The following is a 24,286-nucleotide window of genomic DNA, read 5'->3' on the forward strand; positions in this document are numbered from 1 at the left end:
CAGGAAATGCAAGAATCCTTATAACCTAATTTAGAATGTTTAATGTCTTATGTTATGTAATTGTTAAATGGATGTTTCTTTGTTATGTAGTGCTCTATAATTTCAGCAGTGGTAGGCCTACCCCTAACCCCCCTGGTAGAGTACTAATATTCATTGTTTGAACCTAATTGTTAAGTGTGATTTATATGTTTGTTAACTGTATTGTTATTCTTGTGTGTTTTTCTGTTTATCATTTATAGAAAACCATAACCGTCAAGCCTCATCATCTCCTATTGCTCTAAATATGTGCATAGTGACAATAAATGGCTTAAACGGAAACATCAGTTGTCCCTCCTACATTCTGATCGATGTACCGTGGTGATGCTCAACCTCCGGTGAACCAATCCTAGAGATAGACTCTACTCTAGGTGTATTGACAATAAGGGGGTTTATCAGAAGTTTGCAGAACAGAAATGCTCATCATTCATCGTTCTGTTGTATTTATGTCATATACTATTTTTTTGATCATTTTTATCCATTCTCGATATAAATAAAATTGCATTATTCAGCACCAAATGTGTGTAACAAATGCTATCTGTCAAGCTTGGGCAAAAAGGAGGACTCAGATGCAGATAGGCAGCAGTAATGACAGGCTTTATTTTACTGAATAGATTTCTTATAGACAGAAATTATAAATCAACAAGCTATGGAAATCTAGAAGGTCCGAAGACACACCAAGAACACAAAACAAACACAGAACCAAAAACACTCCCGAAGGAGGAAAAATAACTACTCTGATCTTAACAGGAAATACTCTATGAAAATTTAGAAACAAAAAATCACTCTGAAGAGGAAAAGCACACAGGCTATGAAATAATCTACTCTTATCTATGTTACAAAATTAACAAACAGAAAATGCTCCAAAAGGAGGAAAACAACGCTACAAAAATTACTCTGACTTAGAAAATAAAAAGAAGCTAACCAGAAAACTATGAACAAAAAATCACTGTTTCAGAGGAAAAGTATTTCAGAAAATAAAACTTGACACACTTAACTTGACTCAATACAGGACTGTGAACAAGGCTGGAAGCATATGACAGGACGACGAAATACACCAGACCATGACACAGGAGGAAGGGCAAGTGACCTGAAACGAGAGGGAAGTTACTTTTCAAAATAAAACCGTAAATTCACAAGACAAAAAACCCAAGACAAGACATCCCTCACCGTGGTGTGACACTATCAGCCCAAAAACTGCTGAAACAACTTATGAGACATAGTTGAAGATGGAAATAGACTTCAGAAAGAAACATATTAATGTTCTGAACCCTTATTATGGGGATATACCTCAGACCAAGTGGACCACATAGAACAGATTTGCTTGTTTTGTATACAAGAGTCTCAATGGTCAATGCTCCACTGCCGCTGAATGAATTTATAAAGAAAAGGACTGTGGGAGGTGTGAGCACCAGGGCCTGTGTTAGAGGAGACTGTGAGATTCCCCACAGGCGCACTACGTATGAGAGGAATGTGTTATCTGTTGTGGGGGGGACATTTGGAACAGTCTTCCCTCCACAATAAGGGAATGTCCCACTGACTCTCCTTTTAAAGGAAATCTGAAGCAATGGCTCAAATCACATCAAAAGTGTGACCTCTAACTGGACTTGAGACGACTTGAACATTACTTTTTATTGCTGTTTTATCCTGTCTGGGTCTGGTGTGTGTGTGTGTGTGTGTGTGTGTGTGTGTGATCTCCTATTTGTATCTTACCTATGTACTTGCTGTCTTTTATATTTATATTTATTTTCAATTTTTTTTAGGGACTACGGATGCAAACTAGCAGCCTTGCTATAATCCGGCATATTTACAAAGATGTTTATCGTTGTTCATTAATGTACACTGTCCCTATCCAAAAATAAAGTATTCGTATGTTTTTTTTGTTTGTTTTGTCTTTTAAATACTACCCCTAAATGTCAAATCTTTGATGTGACATATACGTTACATTGAGCATTTATGGTATTTCTTTATAACATATGAGATATATTTACATATGTGTATATGGGAGATTCTAGAACATTTAAAGTGTTTGTTACATGCTTGTCACCATGGGTTCTTATGGGTTAATTAAAAAATTAAGTAATGTTTATTGGATATTTCTGACCAGAACAGCTTGACACACAGCTTCATCTCAAATTAATCTTCAGGTTCACAGCTTTCAGATGATGTCATCACTTGTATGTGGTATTTATTGTTGACCTGCTATCCCCCCCTAAACATCCACTTCCCACAACAACCAATTCTCAATTTTAAAAAAAATGACTGGAATGGTAAAAGGTCAAACAAAAACAAATAAAGACACAAAACCCTCCGAGAGTATCAACCAACAGAGTTTTTTGTTGCTGCCTTTTCATTCATTTATCCCAGCTTTATTTGAATCTAAAGGGATCATTGAGGTGTTATGCTCCTCCACCCCCAGGTGCTCTTAAGACTTCCTCTGTTCTCTAGTCAAAGCAGCCACCTGAGCACCTTCTTTGCTTCTTGTTTTTCTCTTTCAGTCTATTGAGGATGTGTCAACTGTGGCTCAGTTGGTAGTGTTTGCCCACTGGTTGGAGGGTTGGTGGTTCGATCCCAGACCATGGCAGCCTACATGTCGAAGTATCCTTGAGCAAGATACTGAACCCCAAATGGCTCCCAATGTTGCATTCATCAGTGTGTGAATGAATTCCCAATGGTGGCAGGTGGCACCAGTGTGTCCTGGTAGCCTCAGCCACCAGTATGAATGTGTGTGTCAACGGGTGAACAGTCAGTAGTGTAAAGCGCTTTGGATAAAAGCTCTATATAAGTTGTAGGTGCAGTTTCTTCCCAAAATATTTGTTTCAAAGTGCAGCCAGCCGGTGTGATCAATCAAAGCCTTTAGTTACGTGCAGCACATAGAGAAAGTTCTTCAACATTCTCTCCCGACAAAGAAACTTTCCCACTTATATACAGAATCTCAGTCTTACATGATCAAAGAACAGGAGGTAGTTTACAGATGAAGTCGCTACTTAATGTTAACATACAGGAACCAGACATTACAGAACACTGAAAGAAACTTCAAAGAAACAGAACGTGGATTGGGAATACAGCCAGTCAGATACTTGTCATGCAAAATACTAGGGCCGGGGCTCGATTAAAAAAATTAATCTAATTAATTAGAGGCTTTGTAATGAATCAAAATTAATTGCATTTTAATCGCATATAAATATTTGACCTGAGAACAGTGAGAAGTAATTTTTTTCACATGGATTTTTAGCTTAAGCAACAAAAATATTGTTTATTGTTGTTCAACTCCAACAGACCAGTGCAATTTTTGCCATTAAGTGTAACAATAGCATATTTAGCCGCTAGCTGCTATATGTTTAGCATTGAGGTGATACTTGAGGCTGGATGTGCTGCGGTGATATGTGAATTCCTTGTTGCATAGCAACACAACCATGCTCTTATCGACGCTTCCATCCGTTGGTTTTTTGTAACTAAATGTCCCATCATCCACGGGGCCAACCAAAGCGTCTCATCAGCTTCTTCCTTCATGTTCACTGTGGTTTGTTGTTGTCTGAACTCATGAACGCTAGTTGGTGCTCCAGTATAATCGGTCCGCCCGAAACTCATCCAGTGAGAAACGTTCCGCGGTGCAAAAATAAATGTGATTAAAATGCGTCAATTTTTTTAATGTGTTAATTTTTGTGTAATTAATCTTAATTAACACATTAAAGTCCCGGCCCTACAAAATACACATTGTCACCCCCTACAGTTGGGTTGTCTCATGTGTCTATGAGACAGGATTTAATTTACTGTGCTGTTTATGTTTATTGTTTAAAATATCAAGAATCTAATACTATTTTTCCACAATAAGTGCAGTATATTATAGTATATATCTACTTATGTTCATATCCTCTAGTGTTTTCATGTCCATTGATCCGTGTAAATGCAGCTGCAGGATCACACTTGACTTAATTCGTGAAATTACTTTCTGCTGATTTGTTGTATCAGGTGTGCTCTTGGAGACACTTGGTCCTCTCATGGATCAGTTTGACACTTCTGGTTTCAGGGACAGGAGTTCTGGCTCTATTTTTATTATTCTTTTTGGCCAGGTCTCCACACTCCAATAGTTGTTGTCGAGGCTGATGCATACTCCACAAGAACAGAGACATTTGTTCTCTCTCGCAGCCCTGGTTTGGGAGTTTTCGCAGCCTGACACATCTTGGGCAGAACTTTTTTCTTGTGTGGTGTACTATTGTGTGACTGGTCAGAAATTTGAAGCAAAGTAGAGAAGTATGAAATGGCGTGGCCAGAACTAACTTATTTCTTGTTCTTGCCACCTCGAGAAAAATGAACAAATGCATCGGTTCTTGCAGAGTATGTATGCCTTAAATTGATGGCAGTTTTTGTTATACAAAGAATTTATTTTCTTTACAACTTTAAATTAGTTTTAAACTCCTTCTCGGTGTCAGGGCATGTGTTTCTTTCTTAATGATGTCAAGAGAATTACATGAGAATAAATACACAAGACAAAATGAAAAAACAAACCCCCTGAACTTCAATAAGTCCAAGTACAGGTCCAGACTTACTGATGATCATCTTCAAGACATACTGAGGGTCTTAACTGCTTCCTCCCTTAAGCCAAATGTGGCTCAGCTATGTGAGAGGAAGCACTGCCAGGTCTCTGGCAGCAAGAAGTAGGCAAGACAGGTCTATGGTCTGTGGTCTAAGTCTAGAACCTTCAGGTTGAATGCACTTATTGTAAGTCGCTTTGGACAAAAGCGTCGGCTAAATGACATGTAATGTAATGTAATGTAAAAGAGAAGCCTTTTTCAGAAGAACCGTTTGTTCTTTAATATTCCATTCATGTTCAGGACAGTTCATGTTCAGAAGAACCCATTCAAGTTAAATAACTGTTAGTAATGACATTTGGGAAGTTTGGATTTTTTTTAGCAAAGTTTTTTTTTTTTTGTGGAATACCTGATGCGGCCCAGCCTCACCCAGATACTGCCTCCTGCGGCCCCCAGGTACTTTGAGTTTGAGACCCCTGACTTACAGTATATTGACCTGCCATGGTGCTGCCACACAACGAACTGTAAGCAAGGCCTCGAAAAAGCATTATATACCAAGTCTACAAATTTTTTTTTTTCAATATGATTGAAACTATTTTGTAACTGTATGTGTGTGTGTGTGTGTGTGTGTGTCCGTCTGACAAATGCGGATGTACCTAATCTCAGTTTTTGTAGTCTCCCCCATTCGGGTCATTTTTGACCGGGAACACCAAGAGTCTACAAAAATTTAATAAAACACACAAAATTGTGTGCCGATTAATATAATTAATTTTTTGTGTTGAAATACTATGTCAGTGGGATCAAAATAACATTTTTCAGAGATAAAACTTTTAAATCGGTCAAATGTGACCGGAACACAACATGAGGGTTAAAATAAATGGAAAAGTGTGATAATGTTTGGAGCTTTCACAGTTTGTACTGCTATATTTGACTTACTTAACATTAACATAGTCTTATTATAACATGTATTCTTACCAGTAGCAGCTCCAAAACAGATAATTTACTTTGCAATTTATAAAGTGGTGAAATTAATATTGAGCAGAATTAAGTTCAGAGTATTGGTCCAGCCCTCGCAGTATCTCATGTGGTTCCTTGGAAAATTTAATTTTTCATCCCTGGTTTAAATTTACCTATAGGAACTTTTTTTTTTTTTTTTTTTTTTTTTTTTTTACATGTTTGCAGCACAAAAACTATAAGCAGTTTTGCCAAATGTAGTTTGGCATGTGAGACATGAATGAGTCAAATAAAAATGTGGGACCAGTTTAAAAAGGAAATGATGCATGATGGCAAGTTGCCATTAAGAGCTTTATGAATAAATAGAAAGCAATGCCTGCCAGAGATGCCGACCCAACCTTTTCATACAAGATGCAATGATGAGGAGAATAACTGTCACCTATAATAAATCACAGAGCGGAGTGATGAACTGGATCTGTGGGTTTAAGAGTGGAGGCAGAAAACATAAGTGTCATCTCAGACAGACACGAAGATTGTCTCAATTATCCACGTCCTACTGAGCAGGAAAATTGGCTCTGATAACTTTCTTGTACTGATATCCAATTTCCAAAATTTAAACATAACTTTTTGATACAGCCATATACCGAGAAAGATATTATACTCCCTTCATACGGAACATGAAATAAATTACTCTCTGATTCATGAAAGTTCTATCTTTTGCAGGTAGAATTTTAATTTGTTTAAATTTGTTTTACAGTCACTATTATCTTTTTTCCACTGTAAATCTGCAGTGCCAGTAAAACATTTGGACACACCTTCTCATTCAATGGTTTTTCTTTATTTTTTTTTAACATTTAAGATTAATACTGAAGACATCAAAACTATATGACAGTGTTAAACAAGCCAGAATGTTTTATATTTTACATTATTCTATGTTTTGCTGGTAGCTGTTTTTCACACGTTTTGCATTTACTCAGCAGCTTCATGAGCTGATCACCTGGATGGTTTCCAGTTAACAGGTGCAAATGGCAAGAGTTCATTTGTGGAAATTCTTAAGAGGATACTGACCAAATCTGACGTTGTTAAAGCTGTAGGATGAGTTTGTCACAGTATGGAGCCTGAAAATGGCCAAAAATTGACATTTAATCCAAGATAGCCGACTTCCTGTTGGTATTAAGTTTACCTCTCTTCTGCCCACCTTCCTCATCAGTTGCATCTCTGAAATAAGAACCTGGTTCACCTTAAACTTCCTGATATTAAACAGTAATAAAACAGAGGTTCTTCTCATTGGCACAAAATCCACTTTATCCAAAAACGGCAGCTTTTCCTTCAATATTGACAACTCCTCTGTTTCACCCTCCCCCCAGGTTAAGAGTCTGGGTGTCATCCTTGACAGTACTCTATCCTTTCAATCCCATATTTACAACATTACCCGGTCTGCCTACTTCCACCTACGAAACATCAATCGCCTCCGCCTCTCCCTTACCCCCCACACTGCCGCCATCCTCGTCCACAGCCTCGTCACTTCCTGTCTGGACTACTGTAACTCTCTCCTCTTTGGCCTCCCTCACAAATCACTCCATAAACTTCAGCTGGTCCAGAACTCAGCTGCCCGCATCGTCACCAGAACCGCCTCTATCCACCAAATCAGCCCTGTCCTCCAACAGCTCCACTGGCTCCCGCTTCACTTCCAGATTCAATACAAAGTCTTCCTGGTAACTTTCAAGACTATTCACAACCTCGCCCCCCCCCCCCCCCCATATCTGTCCCACCTCCTCCATGTTCCCACTCCTTCCCGCTCCCTCCAGGCGGCAATCTCCGTGTCTGAGCCAGGCGGCAATCTCCGTGTCTGAGCATGGAGGCCAACCAGGAAGTGCCTTAAGCCTGAAATCCACCGAAAATTCCAGCAGGGGTCGCTAAGTTTGGCTGCAAAAAAAATCTGCCCATTCATTTCAGTGGAAAATTTGAAAACTTCTCACTTGATTTATTACCTCAGAAATTTTTTTCAGGACAACACTATGGTCTCAATCACTAGTAAAAAATCGTCTTCAAGACAATTTGATGTCAATAGTTCTAATAATGGCAAATTTTTTGACTGGCACTGTAAACCTCCAGCCAGAACAAGACAGATGACTGTCAATTAAATGTTGTAGAAGCTCTCTTATGGGTGCATATAAATATTTAAAATAAAAATATTTAGAAAAAGCTATGTACAAAGGTAAGTGCAAGGTAAAAATACTATACAATAATACTGAAAGAAAAAAAATACTATAATACACACAAGAATATAACAGCTGCCTGTTCATTGACACGTCACATAAAAAAGCAAAAGTCAGTTAACATCGGTGCTGCATGCTGGACCCGAAAGATCTTTTCAATCAGCTCCCATAATTTTCCCTTAATCTGTACAAGGGAAACTGTGCCAACTTTCCTATCAGTGTGTGCAGCCTGCAGGCGGTGTGACGAGTTCACCGCAGCAGCAGCAGACTGTGAAGGAGCTGCTCCGTGCCAGAAAAACAGGGAGGCTTGGTGACGATGACTGAAGTGAGAAGTAATATCCGCTGTGTGAAATTGTTATTTTAACATCAACAGGACATTCGTCCCCGAGACTGATGATAAGCTTCACCCTGACTGAACAAAACTCAAATTTATATGTAAATCCACTTCCTCAATTGAGACTAAAGTGATTCCTTCCTGAGTATAATGAAATTTAACACACCTTAAACCTTAAAGAACTTTAGTGCTTTATACTCTGAAGCTGCCCTGCCTGCTGACTTGTATCTGTTTAAATTATTTTATAGTGAGAATAATAACTTTGTTACAGCTGTCAGTGTGAGTGCTTACTGTCCAGTGCTTTTCCTGGCTGTAATTGGCTTATTATTCAATTAGTCTTTCTGGGAACAGAGTCCAGGCGCCGGCCCACTCACTCTTAATGTATACTTATTGATGTATTAATTGGTGTTTTCCTCAATGGTGTTGTCTTGATGACACAGGGACAAAACAGAGGGGAAAAAAAGAACAAATTGAATCCTGTTTGAGGAGATTACAAACACACTGAAGCTTCTGATCAAAACATCGCTGCAAGCAAATGCAAGACAGAAAGTAAGAAACACATCAAGGTGAAATGAGAACCATAAAATCAAAGGACAATAGAGCAAATTATGCCGCAGACAGACCCGTGAAAGACATGAAAAGAGAATCAAGGAAATGCTTGTAACCCGGCTGCACCTCATGTGGCCTTTTTTAACTGCAGTGAAAGATTTACTGTGTCATCAAATGCTTTTTTTCCCCCACGGGGTAAAATTTAAGAGCATGTTGCCAGATGTTCAAGTGTGTTAAAAGGTCACTGAAGTAAAAAGATGTTTTTCTCCCCCTGAAAATACACAAGGCCATGAGCACATGGGATGCTGTACAGACTGTCCCCAGACGACCTTGTTCTCCTTGCACAAAATTGATATTAAATTACATAATTTCAGACAGGGAGATGTTTTATTTGTTGTCTGCTTCATTATTTGTCCAAAATTCGTCGTATCAACTGAGTTTGTGTGATCTGAACTGTGCGTGAGATTCTGTTCAGTGAAAAAAGTGTCTAAAAACAAGATAAAAACACTAAATCTGAGCGAAATTATCTTGCTACATGGACAGATAATTTACTTGAAAATATTTCTTAAATTAAGATTATTAAATCTAGAAATAAGCATGTTGAATACTTAAAATAAGAAATTAACTCTTAAGACAAGATGGGGCGGACAAGGTTGAGAACCACTGCTCTACGGTACTAATAATTTATTCTGAGTGTTGCTTAAAAAGCTTCTTACAGGTTGGATTTTAGCAACTTAAATAACATTCGTACAAGTTTAGAGCACTGTCAGATCAGGTCAGGTCACGTCGACCGGAGCACTTATTTCACCTCCTGCTTCTGATCCTTCAGTGTTTGTACCATGCTCTGCTGGGACTCCTTTGAGCCTGTGACTCTGCCCTTTGTGCAGGAGATTGTGGATTATTTGAAGCCCTCGGGTTCTCCAGGTGATACTGATTGTTTAAGGAGGTTTTTCCCACTCTTGGCCCATCCTGTCTCACAGTCATTAACAGCAGTCTGTCCTCTGGAGTGGTCCCTGTAAATTTTAAACATGCTGTGGTGCAGCCTTGGTTGAAAAAACCTGGACTGGATCCTACTGCCTTGGCAAATGTCAGGCTTGTTTCTAAACTGCCTTCCCTCTCTAAAATCTTAGAGAAGATAGTTTATTCGCAGCTCATGGACTTTTTAAATGCACAAAATATTCTTGATCCGGTTTTAAAGCATTACACAGCACAGAATCAGCACTTTTAATAGTTTTTAATGACATCTGTTTAGCTACTGACTCTGGTCATTGTGTTGTCCTACTTTTAGATTTGACTGCAGCATTTGATACAGAGGACCATGAAATCCTGTTGGCTCGTTGAGAGCAGTGGGTGGGCATTAGTGGCACAGCATTACAATGGTTCAGGTCCTACCTGTCACACCAGACTTTCTATGTCAGCCTTGCTGACTCTGTGTCCTCCACTGCTCCTCTCTCATGTGGGGTCCCACAGGGCTCTGTGCTTGGCCCTCTTCTATTCTCCCTCTTGTGTGCTCCCTCCCTTTTGTGCGGGCAGTGCATTTTATTAGGGCCTCGGGGCAATCGCACCGAGCACTGGTGGAAAAATGGCCGAAAAATGTCGAAAAATTCGTATTCTGTCAAGAAAAGTAAAAAAAGCACACCGATCCCGATCAAACGGCACGTTTTGATATATAATTTGCCCTGCAACTCTTCAAGTTGTAGGACTAGTAGCGGGACGAAATTGCGTCCGGAAGAGGAAGAAGAAGAAATCCACAGTATAACAGTAGTGCTTGGTGCGATTGCCCCGAGGCCCTAATAATCTTCACCAAAAAACAGGATGTAAAGTAGGTGCACCCTGGGCACTTTAAATAACTCAAGGTGCATACCTTGAACATTTGCATTCCAATTATAATATTAGTCTTTTGATTCCTTTATGTTTAGTGAAGCTGGAGGAAGCACTGTGTGTGTGTGTGTGTGTGTGTGTGTGTGTACAGATATACTTTACTGTATTGACAAATGACAAATGATTTGATTTACAAACATCAACATCTCATCAGTAGAAACACAGTGGTATGAGGCAAAAATTAAGATGGTGTTGACAGCAGCATGAAAACACTTTTCTCATAAACATCTCATGAGTACAAACATGGTTTCACGCCCTGTGATGCCATGTTATGACACTTCAGCATCAAGCTGTCACAAAGTTCTGCTCCTCTGAGAATAATCAAACAGTTCTGCACAGACGTGTTGTGTTACTTATATATTCTCACTATCTGTCTTTCCCAGCGCATGCAACTCCACTGCTTTGATCGTTTTACTTGACATGTGTCCATCATGCATCCCTGCTGCACTCATTTACACTTCATAGGCATTCCTCCTCTGGAGTGCAGCACCGCAGTAGATGTGATGTGGTTTAAGCTGTAATGGCATGACTATGGCTGCTCTGAGGAGTGTATATCCTGTGATAAGGCTGTGTAACTGACACACGGACCACCTTGTAATCACAGTCTGAGATGAAGGCGCTGCAACCGGCTGGCAGTTTATAGCTTTTCCTCTGTAGTGATGGCAGGAGTGGCTTAAGATCCATCTCAGGGGGAAAAAGTTGAAATGTTTGAAATTATTTCCTGAAGTCTCTCCTTTGTGTGAGAAGTGTGAGTCCATGGAGGCTACCCTATCTCATAGTTTCGCTCTCTGCCCCAAACTTCAAAACTATTGGCATGAAATATTTGATTTCTTTTGTTCGATTTTGGGGATTCAACTAGACACAGATCTTATTTTAATAATTCTGGGAACATCTGAGGGGCTAAGGACGCTAAATAGTGCACAACAGCACCTTCTGGCATATGGCCTTATAACAGTTAAACCTCTGAAGTCCAGGAGATTTTGGTTCAAATTTGTCAACTTCCAATGCATTCATTTCTGTCTCTGCTTAGCATCTTTCAGTCTGTCCTTACATCACATGCACGGCTCCTTTTTCTCCACACAAACTTGGCTATCAGTCAGATTTTTCATTTTATTTTAATTAACAAAGTATAAAGCTGCCAGGAACCAAAAATACAAACAAGACACAGGTGTCTATGGAAATGTACCTTTTTTTTTTAAATTTTTTTTACCATTTATACACACAAGAACAGCAGAAAAAAAGAATAAATAACAAATCTACAAAACAGTCTATTTGCATGTAATAGTTTTCAATGTAGAAAGAAAATTCACATTTTAAAAATGGTCTATTACAGGGATGGGCAACTGAAATGCTGGAGGGGGCCACAATTTTTCATTGACACTACCACAGGGCCACATATAGGACAGTGCACTAACCAGATATGATGAAACTGCAATTTTAAATATGTTTACAGTGCAGTAATTTAACATATTTCATGCTCAAATGCATTTATAACGGTATAAATAGGAGTACAAAATGTTTGAAAGTAATAAAAATAACCACTTACTGTGATTTCTTTTTTTCTTTCAGTGCAAGAACAGCAGACCAACATTAATTGCAAGAAGTAATTTTGTGCATTTTTACACTGCACTTTTACGATTTCATGCTCAAATGCATGTAGTTGCTGAGGGCCACTTCAAGTGAGGGTGCGGGCCGTATGCGGCCCCCGGGCCTCCAGTTACCCACCCCTGGACTAGAAACATAAATGGCACACTGTGAAAGCCCCTATGATTGCACTTTCAACTGGTTTTCTCAGCTTGTCTACATATCATATATAAATAAAGTTATTACTGTAAATAAAACATGTGTATTTTCAATAAATAGATGGACTAGAAGAGAGAGGTCCCCTCATTTAAGATTTGGTTGACTGATTTGACAGACACGTTACATTTGGAGAGAATTTGATTTATTTCGAAAGACAAGTTGAGGGACTTTGATTAAATCTGGCAACCTTTGGTCTCTCATCTCAAAAGAGAATCCGATTGAGTCCCTAGTTAAATGCACTCCTAAGGGGGGTTGTGGATGGGGAGGGGGGGGCTGGGAGGGGTATACACTTTTTTCCCCCTGTCCTGTCCTTCTGTTTCATCTGCTTTGTTGCAGGGCTCTACTTGTTTACTTGCTATTCACCTTTGTCATTAGTGTTTTTTGTCAGGGATTAGTTTTTCTCACCTTCTGTAAAAAACAAGGAAACATAACTGTCAACTGCTAATTTCTCTGTTAAGTGACTGGTTTCGCAATAAACATATTTGAAACGAAAAAGTTGAAATGTTAAATACGAGTTGTCTCTTACATGACCGTGTTCCTGCTTTACCCTCCTTCCCCCTGCACTTTATCTCCAATATTTCCTTATCTACACATCAGCTTTTACAACTTAGAAAGCCTTCTGTTGTCTGCAAGCAGTGCCAAATTGTGCCCTTTAAGAGAGAGTCATGCACAGCCAAAATAAAAGAGCCTGGACCCAAACCTACTAAATATCACATCAGGCTGCAAATTCCAATCAGCAGCTTCAAGTCTGTTATATCAGCAAACACATGAAAAATTAAATGAACAACTAAATAAATAAAAACACCAAGAGGGAGCTCAAAATGACCCCATAAACAGCAAAATTCACTGCCACAGTTTTTAAAATAACAAAGAATGTGCAGCATGATAAGCACCATGGACAGCTCCTGTCTCCTGGACAGTCCCAGGATCAGCACCTTGGACAGCAGCCATGACACACTGCTGCATAAATGATCAAACTAATGCAGGACAAAAGCAATGGATCCCACACCAGGTTGTACACTGTAAAAAATATTTGTAGAAATTACAGTAAAACACTGTAAAATTGCATGAGCAATAGGGCATAAAATAAAAAAAATGCATATCACCACCATAGATACAAAACTTTACAGTAAGTTTTTACTTTTTTTTTTTTTTTTTTTACAGTAAAACACAGTTTTACAGTTTTTGCTGATATATTTGCTGGCATTTTTACGATGAAGTTCTGGCAACCACAGCTGCCGGTATTTTACAATAAATTAAACAGATTTCTTTTCTTTTTTTACAGTGGGGACATAAAATTAAAAATTGAATATCACCGTAGTAGATGCTTTTAATTACTGTAAATTAAGGAATAGTATGAAACTTTTAAACTGTAGAAAACACAGTTTATTTCATGTAAAATTAAAGGAGAAATACCTAATTTTCACTAGGACACAATTTCTCTCTTCTGTAAAAATTACAGTTTTTGATAATAATTCCTTTTAAATTTGCAGTAGAGAACCCACTCACTGTATTTTTTACGGTGAAATTCTGGCAACCACAGCTGCCGGTATTTTATCGTAAATTTAACAGATTTTTTTTTACAGTTTAATGTTTAGAGATGATTCAAAATTATGGGGATTTTAGAGTCTGAAGTTAGTCGTCACTAATACTAATAGATATAATTATAGATACTGCTAGACTGTGTGCCTATTAACTCCACACACACATTTTAAAGTGTAATTCATTTGTTTTTCATGTAATATTGCTCTGTTTTGAATAATTTATACAGGACTTGCAGGGCACAGGGTTTTATAATGCTGAGATCAGAATAGTCCTACACTTTCTGCAGTTTTCATGCTAATTCTCGTAAACAGAAGACTAGATGTAAATCAACCACAAAGAGGAACAAAACAACAACACAGAGATAGAAAATAACAACGAGAGAGACAGAACAGCTACAAATATAAAGAGTGAAACAATGAAGAGACACAAAATGACCACAGAGATGCAAGACAAGAGCAGTACATGCAAAACAACAGCAAATAGACACAAAACAACCATCAAGAGACACAAAACAACCATTAAAAGATAGAAAACAACAACGAAGGGACACAAAACAAACAAAGAGACACAAACAACCTCAAAGAGACACAAAACAACCACAAAGAAGCCGAGGTGAACATCTATGATCCAATTTAATTATTTCAATGGTAATTTATATGTTTCTTGCATCAGCAGTTGCCTTGTAAAAACATAAAGTCAGGTTTTGATTCATACTTCTTCCAAAGTATTAGATATGTTGCTTTCTTTATGCTTTGGCAACTCAAATGTATTTCACATTGTGCCAATTTAGCAAATACAGTTGCAAGAAAAAGTATGTGACCCTTTGAAATTACTTAGTTTTCTATATTAATTTGTCATAAAATGTGATCTGATCTGCACCTAAGTCCCACATATAGACAAACATGCTAAACCTAATACCGCACAAACAATTATAATATGTTGTGTCTTTATTGAATATATCCATGAAAAATGAATAATGCTGGTGGAAAAAGTAAGTGAACCCTTAGGCTAATGGCTGCATTAAGAGCTAATTTGAGTCAGGAGTTAGCAAACTTGGATTCCTAACAGTGAAACAAGTTTTGAGTGAGGTGTAGAGATACTTTGACCTGTAAAAAACACTCAAACTTATTCACAAGAAGCATCTGCTCATGTGAACCATGCCTCGAAAAAAGAGATCTCTCCAAAGACCTGCGATCAAGAATTGTTGATTTGCATCAGACTGTTAGGGGTTACAAAGTAACCTCAAAGACTTTAGGTATTCACCAGTCCACAGTGAGACAAACAATTGGAGACAACTGAATACTGTGGCTCCTCTCCCTAGAAGTGGGTATCCAGCCAAGTTCACTCCAAAGGCCCAACGCAGAAAGCTCAGTGAGGTAAAAAAAGAACTCCAGAATAACAAGTCAAGACTTGAAGGAGTCATTGGATCTGGTTAACATCTCTGTTTGCACAGAAGATTCAACGGGTGTGTTGTCCAAGAGCAAAAAAACATCACTGCATGCCTGAAGTTTGCCAAAGAGCACCTTGACACTCCACAAAACTACTGGGAAAATGTTTTGTGGACTGATTGAACTATGGTGGAACTGTTCATGAAGAACACGCAGCAATAGGAATGGTGTAAAAAGGGCACCGCTTTCCAATCTGAGAACATCATCCCAACAGTGAAGTATGATGGAGGAGCATCATGACTTGGGGCTGTTTTCTATATGTAATATAAGAAGTTAATGCAAGATTGCATGACCTGGCACAAGGTAGGATTTCAGTTTTTATGGGAAAGGAAAAACTCATAATCAATCAACATAATCAATCAAACTGGCACCATACAGGAAAAAAAGAACTCCAGAGTAACAAGTAAAGACATGAAGGAATCATTGGATCTGGTTAACATCTCTAGTCATCAGTCTACCACACACTTTGATTGAACAGGCATGGCGTCCATGGCAGGACAGCCCACTGCAAAAAAACCCCACTGCATGCCTTAAGTTTGCCAAAGATACACGCAAAAATACTTCTGGTGTAAGAAGGGCCCCGCTTTCCAATCTGAGAACATCATCCCAACAGTGAAGAATGATGGAGGAGCATCATGACTTGGGGCTGTTTTGCTGCCTCAGGGCCTGGACTATCATTGTACTATCATTGAGGGGGAAATTAATACCCAATTTATAAAGGATTCCTACAGGTTAATGTCAGGGTGGCTGTCCCCCAGCTTAAGCTCAGTAGAAGTTGGGTGATGCAGTAGGACAATAACCTTAAACATCAAAGTAAATCTACTTCAGAATGGTTTCAAAAAAAGATAATCTGCGTTGGAGTGTCCCAGTCTGAGCCCAGACCTCAGTCCAATAGAGATGCTGTGGAATGACCTCCAGAGAGCCGTTCACACCAGACATCCTAAGATTATGTCTGAACCGAAGCAGATCTGTAAGGAAGAATGGTCCAAAATTCCTCCTGAACTTAATGACTTGCCTGGTTAAATAAAGGTTGAAAAAAGTAATGCTCTGTTCCAGGTAAAAAACAACAACAAGTGAAGTCTTTATTTTCAGCCAGTTCATTCTACATTAGTGAGCAGCTGATTGTTTTTTTTCTTATCTTATCTTCTAGATAATATGTTACAGCAGAGACCCACCATCAGACTATACTGATTTGTTCTTACTTCCATCATTTAGGATATTTCAGGGCTTGGAGGTGCCTTTAATGTGTGAAAACTCTTAGCTTAAATATCTGAGGACTTTAAAATAAAGTGGCACATAACTCCCATAGTTTAAGGCAACTGGATTTTGGAGAGCAAAAGACTTCACACTCACACCTTCCATCTTCTTTATTCACCGTTCCCTCTTATGCTAAGCTACACCTCCGGCTTATTCCTCTCTCTGCTTTACATTATTTTAAATAAAATATCCTAACCTTCACTCTAAAGCCAACCATCTTTGGCACCCTCCAGAGTGGCTGCCAATTAAATTTTTGTGTTTTTCATGTCATTGAGGGTCTGAATCAGGTCACATCTATGTTTTTAATGCTTTCAGTGAGTTTTTAACCACCCTATCTGTTTATATTTATCTGAAGCAGAAGCAGACAATGAAAGAGGTGGAAATATAGTGTCCTTGTTATGAGTAAGATGCTGCAGATGTTTTATCAGTCTGTGGTGATAGTGTGTTGTTTTATGCTGCAGTCTGCTGGGGAGGCAGCATCACACACAGAGATGAAGGCGGTTGGACAGACTGGTCTAAAGAGCTGGTTCTGTGGTTGGAGCCAGGTTGGACACACTGGAGGAGGTGGTGGAGAGATGACCTGTCAACATGTTCCAGGCCATCCTGAAATACCCAGATCATCTGCTACACAAAACCTTTATGGACCAAAAAAACAGCAGTGGACGGCTCCTCTCTCTCTGTTGCAGGACGGAGAGATACAAAAGATCCTTCTCTCCTACAGCCATCAGGCTGCATTGAGGTTCATTACTAACTGTAAGTTGTCCACTCACCATTGTGAATTATACTCTGGGGTAGGATGGCCTGCTCTGGCCACTCCAAGGGCTCAGAGTCATTGGTATACTTTCATTTATAAGGCAATATTGGGACTGCTGCCTTCATACATTTGCACCTTAATTACTGTGAGAAATGCTGGATCTTATTCTCTTCGTTCACAAGATCAATTGTTGCTTCCTGTCCCTTCTGCTCGTACAGAGCTGGGTAAAGGGCATTTGTTTACTCTGCACCTAATGCATGGAATGTTACAGAAAGACTGGAAAATAACTGACTTCATTTCTTTGAGCACTTTTAAATCCAAACTGAGAGGCCAATTGAGGCCAATTCCAATATGCACTTGTTTGTTGTTTTATGTATATATTAGGGCCGTGACTTTAACGCGTTAATTAAGATTAATTATTTACACACCAACCAAGGAGCACCAACTAGCGTTCATGAGTTCAGACAACAACAAACCACAGTGAACATGAAGGAAGAAGCTGATGAGACGCTTTGGTTGGCCCCGTGGATGATGGGACATTCAGTTACTAAAAACCAACGGATGGAAGCATCGATAAGAGCATGGTTGTGTTGCTATGCAACAAGGACTTCACATATCACTGCAGCACATCCAGCCTCAAGTATCACCTCAATGCAAAACATATAGCAGCTAGCGGCTAGTGTGGTAGCTAGCGTGGATTGTGTTTTACTTAAAAACCAAAGTATTCTAGTTTACAGAAGGTCTACCTACCTATAGGCTACCTGAATTTATGAAATGTACCATATTTCTAAATATGCTATTGCTACACTTAATGGCAAAAATTGCACTGGTCTGTTGGACTTGAACAAAAATAAACAATATTTGTGTTGCTTAAGCTTATGTATTCAGTCATTATTCAATGGTGTTCTAAAAATCCATGTGAAAAAAATGACTTCTCACTGTTCTCAGGTCAAATATTTATATGCGATTAAAATGCGATTAATTTCGATTAATTAATTACAAAGCCTCTAATTAATTACATTAATTTTTTTTAATCGACCCTTTACCCTAGTAAATATGTAACTGTATTTTGTGTTTGCTGCCTCTTGGCCAGGGCTCCGTTGAAAAAGAGGTTCTTAATCTCAATGGGATATTTCCTGGTTAAATAAAGGTTAAAAAGAGAGAGAGGCTGTCTCATTCTTCAAGAGATTCTATCAGACTATCTGAATTTCCCCTCGAGGATAAATAAAGTAATTTTGATTGATTTGATTGATTGATCAATAAAATCATGGAGCGGGGTTTAAACTCCTCTTTAATCCCGTCCTGATGTGTCCCTCAGTCTGTGATCATGTTGTTCTGTCAACATGACACATTACACATTCCAGCCCATCTTCAGCCGTTCACAATGTTCGGGGTCTTGGTGGTTTTCCAAAAGGGAGAACATTAAAGTGGTAAATAGGGTCAGAAAAGTGGCGAGTGCTCAGCTGTCTGGAACGGTTAGTAACTGCCAAAAAAACCTGACCAGGCAGCTCGAACACCTTTGATCCGTTCAGCTGAGCCAACAACTGTTCTGCTGAGTAATGTTCCCGACTCACAGCCTAATTTCACTCTGTTGTGTCTGCAGATAGGCTGCTATTGCTGTAGGGCACTGGCACCATGCATACACAATCCTCTCTGCCTTTTTCTTCAGCCTTCACTTTTCTTCAGCTCGTCCTTTAACTGTTTTCTGAATAGACTGGGGACTCTTTGTCTTTCTCTCTCTGTTTTGTAATTCAATACGTGTTCCTGTGCCTGCTAGCTTATGTTCTTGATAGATCAGATCAGATTTTATGACATTTTTCACCTTTTAATAGATTGTATGACATTTAATGTGATCCTATGCATTTTATGTATTTGTTTTACACTTGTATGTGATAACACTTGCATTATGATTTTAAAATATCATTTAACTTGCAGTTAGGGTCAGAGCTAGTTTTATATTAGACTCAATCAAATGGAGCAACCTGTGAGTTTAATCAATGGGGTTGTGGAATTTATTTCTTTTAGACAAGACCAGGCTGTGAATTTGTGTTCGTCGGGTTAGTCGGAGATTTCAGAGCAAAAAAGAAAAGGTGTGCACGTGAGCAGACCCAACACTATGGGCTGAAATATGTGCCACCACAAACTGAATTTGAATTGCTTAACTTTAAAAAAACTGAATTTGAATTGTAATTTGAAATTAAATGTATTAGTTTGGAACTGAACATTCAATTCTCACAATTCAAATTCAGTTCAAAAATGCAATTTCAATTTATTTTATTTCAGTTTATTGGAGCAGTACGGAAGCCCTGTACCGCAAGTGAAGACATTTTTTTTGGAGATGTTATCTTGTTATTTCGAGATCATATCTCGTTATTTCAAGATAATATCTCATTATTTCGAGATAATACACATATGTAAAAAAAAAAAAAAGAATTAAAAAAAAAAAATCTTCCAAAATTTTTTTTTTCCTCAGATATTATCTCATTATTTCGAGATAACACACCTATGTAAAAAAAAAATAAATAAATAAAAAATTTTTTACTCTCAGATATTATCTCGTTATTTCGTTCAGGGCTTCCGTAAAACTAAAACTAATGAACAACCCAAAACTATTATAACCTTGATATAAACCAGTTATGGATATTTTGAGAAATTCACTAAATAAGGTTTTATCTAAATTGAATTTATTGATCAACTAAAATGGGTAACAGTAAAAGTTACACAATTGAAACATGAGCAAAAATGAATAAGAGTAATGATTCACAAGAAGACAGCTGTTGTATGTGCCATAAGTTTGAGGATGTGTTGTTCTGTTGTTCTGAATTTTGTGGGTCATATTTGAGAAGAGGGCCAAACGACATATGGCTTCATGGTTCGGAGGACTTGTTGATATTTCCTTATCAAAGGTAAATCTGGCACAGGGAAGAAAAGGGCTGATTGCCTCTTGTCTTTCTGTCTCACAGCAACCTAATTGTTTTTGATGTCTCTATGTCAGACCACCTGCAGCTTCTCAGATAAAGCAGAATCTCTGATCCACACCACGTCTTTATGTCTTGTTAACTCAACCTAGAATTTGGCAGTTTGTGTACTCAGCTTTCTGTTGCAGTGTCTCATTAGTTTCTCTCTTTGAAATGCTGCCTGTAGACTGAATGCCCTCTATTTTACCTTTCAAACTTCACTTCACGGTCCATTAACACATTTACTTGAAATGTTTCCCGGTAGAGGTGGAGCCCAGAAGCAACAAACCAAATCTTTAAAAACTCCTAATCTTTTATTGAACCTGTATTACTAAACTTCCGAGTAGCTTAGGGAGTTAAGTCTGCTGTGCACTGTAAAAAATGTCTGTAGATTTTATGGTGAAAAACTGCTAAACTATGATAGTAAAAGACAGTAAAATGATAAATGGGTTAATTCAGTTTCAGAAACAATGAAACACCATAAATGTGTATATATATATATATATATATATATCAGCCAAAACAGTATTTTTTTACAGGTTTAAAAAAACAACAACATTACTCTACAGTGAAAATACTCTGTGTGTGTAAAAAATATATATATACTGTAATATATATACAAGCATCACTGTGATATTTGCATTTATCTTTTGAAAGAAATACTTTTTCTATATGTTAAATTACAAAGTTATAAACACCATATCTTTAACAAAAATATACTGTAATATTTAATGGTAAAATCCTTAATTTATGCAGCATTTATGTGTATATATACATAGTATTTTCTTGTCAACTATATGCCAAAATAGCGTTTATCATTCTTTCTTATTTATACGGTAAGAAATCGAATAAAATGGCAATCTTAAACGTGAAATCAACAGTGCCAACATCTTTTTACTGTAATATTAAAAAAAGATCTACCATATTTATTATGGTAAAGTTCTGGCAACCACAGCTGCCATTTTTTTTACTGTAAGAACAACAGTTTTTTGTTACAGTGTGCCCTCAAACTTTGCAGATAACTTTTTGCATTAGTGATGGTTTGATGGCCAAGATAATTTAATTTAACAATCAAATCCTGTCAGAGAGAGCATGATATTGCAGCAGGCATGCAATAAATGTGCCACTTCTACAACGTCTAAATGTAAGTTTCTAAACGAGGAAGAAGTCAAAGTGATGGAAATCTGTTCAGTATTCGTATCGTGAGCTGTAACCACAGTCCTTAATCCTTTTCACACATTGGGACACGGCAGTGAGAATGAGATGACTCCCTAATGGGAATGGATCACTGTCTCCAGGGGAGAAAATGAAATTTAAGGAAGAGAGATGTGCAGGAGAGAAAATCTTGGCACCGTGACTTTGACATGTCAGTTCTGTGCGAGTAAAAATACACCAACTGAAGTTCCAGGAGCAGTGCAGAGTTTGATCTCATAAAACAGATGTGAAAAGGAATGTGCCACTTTTGCCAAATGAAAAATAGCAGGTTATGCATGAACAAGTTATTCAAGTTGTTCTCATTTAGATTGTAGTTAAAACAAACAATATTTAATTGCTTGCATTTTCTCAGCAACAACATATTTACATTCTTTACATGACTCTCGAGTTGTTTTCAGCGATGCCAGAGAAGTTTGTCATTCCTGTGCACGTGGAGTCGTATGAAGTCGTATCGAGTAGGGACTCATATTTTTTTTTTGGACTTTCCTCCGCCACCATCTTGCTAACTTAGGCTACGTTTACATGAGGACGCTTGTGGTCAAAAACAACAAAATATTTTATTGGGAGTGCCTTTCATTTAGAGGGTGACGTTGTTTTTGGGGCTTAAAAACGCAAAAATGTGAAACCCCCCTCCAGAGTGTAAAACTGTAATCCGCTCCACCTTAGCGTGTCCGTCTACACTGCCAAGACACAAAACTCTGCTCAGATCTGCTCACGCCACGTACGCGTTTACGTCACATCCATGCTCCAGTACAGGGAAATAAACAAACGTGGGATTATTTTCATGCGTCAGACCTTCAAGCTGCTCTGGCAGCTCTAATAAACTTACAGGAGTCTTTCCACCAAATGTACAGGATATGTACAGATAGTATTAGTGAACAGAGAAGGATCTGGAATTACCTCTATCAAATTTAGGATGCACCAATTCTTTTGGTTTTGGCTTTTGGGGGTAAAAGTATATAAAAATTCAGCCGTGAAAAATTGTCCTGAACTGAGACCCAGATCCACTACAGCAGCAACAAGAATCATTACACACACACACACACACTTTGCTTTTTGTTGTTCCTGCTGATGCAAAGTTGCTTTTATCTGAGTCTTGTTTCTCTTCTTATCTTTCCTGGTGCTGAGTCAGACGTTCTCTTTGTTTTTATTTTTCATGTTGTTTTGCACTATAAGCATTTCTTCAGTAATGTCAGTGTTGTTCTTACATGTTCCACTGCTGCTTCTAAGCTTTATCACTTAATCTCTTTTCGAAAAATCAAACCTTTATTTCAAAGTTGCTTTGGTGGCTTTAAATATCCCAAATCTGTTATATGCAGAAGAACTGTGATGTGATTCTTTATGTCACATTAAAACAATCCCAACTAGAAAAACAACCCCAAATCACACAGTGAGGGATTACGGGTATCAAAATCTGACAGCCAGTTACTCAGGCATGCAAAGCTGAACACAACAATGTGAAATCTGAACTAATCCTGTGTGTCCTCTCACCTGGCAGAGTGAACACCACAGCAGGTCAATTACACACACTTTGGGAAATGTATTTAGCCGTGTGTGAGGCCACACTAAAATGACAGATTAGCCAGTAACAAGGTGCTTTTGATTGACATGAACCCAATACAAAAATGCATCAAATTAAACTTTTCCTCTCTGGCTCAGATGAAAGAAAACAAACTGCTCTTTACCTGCACTGCCACACTAAGTCACTGTGGATAAGCGCCTCAGCTAAACGGCACTTGGTGGCAGAAAGTAAGTCAGCTGAAGAGAAAGCTGGAGACGGAGAGAGAGTGATGGACAAAGGCAGTGACAGACAGACATTGAGAAGAAAGCAGAATAAAGACAGCAAAGTGAAAAAAGCGAGGGAAGAAAAGAGATGGAGCAACGGGGCAAAGAAGATACGAAAGAATGGCTAGTGGGGATGAATGAGAGCTGCGAGGATGTTTCCGCAGGCTGTTTAAGAATTAATCCAACAGTGAGCGGTAAGCAGAGCACAAATACATCACAGCCAACCGCAGAGCTCCCTGTGCTGAGGCAGCTAAAAGGGAATATTATAAAGATGCAAATGTGGCCCATTTACTGAGGTGCAAAAGCTCAAGATTGGAATTTTGCGTGAGTGTGTGTTCGGTGTGTATGTACGTATTAAATCAGAGACAAGGACAATAAGGCATGCACACACACACACACCACAGATTAGATATATAAACACACACACATACTCTCAACTTGTGAGGACCATCATTTATGTAACACACTCCCCTGCTCCTTATATAACTTTTATTACTTGGATCACATTCACATTGTTTTGACCATCACTCCTCAATCAAAACAAATTAAATCAAATCAAAAGTATGTTATTTATCCCCGAGGGGAAATTCAATTAGTCTGGTCGAATCTGTGGAAGAACTCGACAGCCTGATGGCTGTAGGAGAGAAGGATCTTTTGTATCTCTCCGTCCTGTACCGCATCTTACTACAGCTGTCCAGAGATCTGAGCTTCAAGAAGAAAAAGAGGCAGCTCTGCCCCTTTTTGTAGAGAGCATCAGTGTTTAGGGACCAGTCCAACTTATTATCCAGGTATACACCTAGATACTGATAACTTGGCACCACCTCCATGTCCACCTCACAGGTATTCACTGGCTGAAGGGGGGCTTGAACCTGCAGAAACCTCTGATCATTTCCTTAGTCTTTGAGGTGTTCAGTAGGAGATAGTTCTTGTGACTCCAGTCACTGAAGGCTTTTATCAGATCCCTATATTCAGTTTCCTGTCCATTCCTGATACACACCACAATAACAGTGTCATCCG

Source organism: Centropristis striata, chromosome 20 (assembly GCF_030273125.1).
Source record: "Centropristis striata isolate RG_2023a ecotype Rhode Island chromosome 20, C.striata_1.0, whole genome shotgun sequence".
Classification (NCBI taxonomy): Eukaryota; Metazoa; Chordata; class Actinopteri; order Perciformes; family Serranidae; genus Centropristis; species Centropristis striata.